This window comes from Sardina pilchardus, chromosome 24 (assembly GCF_963854185.1).
Source record: "Sardina pilchardus chromosome 24, fSarPil1.1, whole genome shotgun sequence".
NCBI classification, from domain to species: domain Eukaryota; kingdom Metazoa; phylum Chordata; class Actinopteri; order Clupeiformes; family Clupeidae; genus Sardina; species Sardina pilchardus.
In genome coordinates, this window is record NC_085017.1 from 1,275,977 (window position 1) to 1,278,323 (window position 2,347).

Here is a 2,347-nt window from a genome sequence, read left to right on the forward strand (position 1 = left end):
GACATGTGGGGCATGGTGTGTGTGTGAGTGATGCCCAAATCCCCCCTTTTCTCCCTCTCAAGTACACACACACACACACACACACACACACACACACACACACACACACACACACACAAACACAAACACACATATACATACTGTACATACACACACGCACATACACAAATGCACACACACACACACACATGCACGCGCACGCATACACACGCGCGGTTCAGAGTATGTGAGTAGCTTGTGCCGCCTGGCTTCTCCTCCTGCCTCTGCCTACCCACACCCGTCCTCCACACTATTACATAATGCTGTTGCATAAGGCCCTGGGGTGCTCTGGGAGACGTATGGCTCCTGGCTAGAAAGGAGACTGGAGACGGGCTCTAACCTCTGGGCCAACTCCATAAGAACACACACACACACACACAAACATATGCTCAGACGCTCACTTACATATGAACTAACACACACACACACACATATTCATACATGCATATGCGCATTTATACACACACAAGCACACGCACACATACGCTCAGACACACACGCACACATTCCCCAGCATTTATCTTTTATGAGCACCCATCAATCAGCCAATTCGCACCAGAAATGGGCAGCTATCAAGCTGTCTGGTCTGGTTATGGCTGGGAAACGCGACCCAGCAGGGCAGCCCATCACCCCAAACAGATCAAAACCACGTGCCGACGGCGCTGCCATCTTCATAACAACTGGCGCGTGAGAGAGAGAGAGAGAAAGGCCATGTGCTGACAAGACCAGACCGTCATAGTCCGCAAGAAGTATTAGCCTAAGAGAGACCACATGCTAACCTCGCTGAGAAGAGGTGGTCAAAGCAGTCAGAACTGCAAAGAACATTCTAGAACTGCTGTTGAATTCCAGAGAAAGGTGGCTCCAAAAAGAGAGAGATGCTCACAGGAAGTTATTTTGATTGGTTTGGGAAAGGTGTGGTTGGTGGTGGTGGGGGGCAGGGAGTGATGTTGACATGGATATAAACTCCTCCTCTGTTTTCAGGTAGAGGCCTGTACAGGGCAGGAGGTCATGAATATTTATGAGGCAAGAGTAACCACGGGGGCCGATTGGGACAAACAGTGCAACCTTTCAGAGCATTTCTGTTTACAGTCCAGCACAGAAGTTGGGAGAAAGGCGAAGCTCGGCGATCAACTTCACAACCCCAAACTCAAATACACACACACACACACACACACACACACACACAATGAGAGAGAGAGACAGACACACACACACATACACAAATGAAAGCAAGATGGTGTTTTTTGTCCCAGCAGATGGTCAGTGATGGCTATTAAAACAACACTCTGTTTTACTATTTTGATGCTGACATGGTTTTAGCAGACTCCATGGACTCTCTATGTCTCTAAGGTTTATGTAAGTGTGTGTGTCTGTTTGTGTGCCAAAGTTCATGTACATAGACACGCAAATAAATATTCTAGCAGAGACTGGTGGGTACTTCCACTTCTACTTGCTTCGTAGGAACATCTTGTGCATCCTGGAGAAATGACTTCCTGTTTCTCTTGTATTTCAGAATAATCTGCAGCCTTGCAGCACCCATTAAACACACACACACACACACACACACACACACACACAAACGCACATTCATCTGCATCTTCAGGCACGCACACACACACACACACACACATCTGCATTTTCACCCCATCACACACACACACACACACACACACACACCACACACACACACACACACACAGCATTTCCCCCTCACACTCAACCTCTCTGTGTGCCTCCAGGTTTGCAAGTCCAGAGGGAGCTCTCCGAAAAATCACACTGACCCACACGCATCTCCCCAGCAACAGCGGTTACCTAGGCGTTTAGAGGGCCGATTAAAAAAAACAAACATGGCACACAGAAAACTTTTCTGGGGCTCTCTCTCCGTAAATAGCTCCGCTGTAAGCTGCTGTAAATTGCTTGCAATGGGTGCCGGGGATGAGACAGGGCCTTGCGCAGCTATAAAAGACTTTATGGGCCTAAGTGTAGCGCCACATCCTTGTTTCTAAAGCATGCCATTATCCAGGATTTGGAGTCAGTCTATTCTGGGACAGATTTTGCTCTTTCATTCGCGTACAAGGGCTTTTAATGACTCTTATCATTTTCAGGAAACGGCTTTATGTTTTTCATCTGGTTGTTTATTGCCCCTGCTTGTGTGTGCGATGGCAGTCTCCGTGCCAGTCTTAAAAAGAGCACGGTTACCGTAGCTTTTGACATGGCTTTGACTACTGCTGCTACTGCTGCTGTTAATTCTGACTTATTGAGATCCTCTAGACTTCCGTTGTGTGCCATGTTTCCATCCGTGATAGGT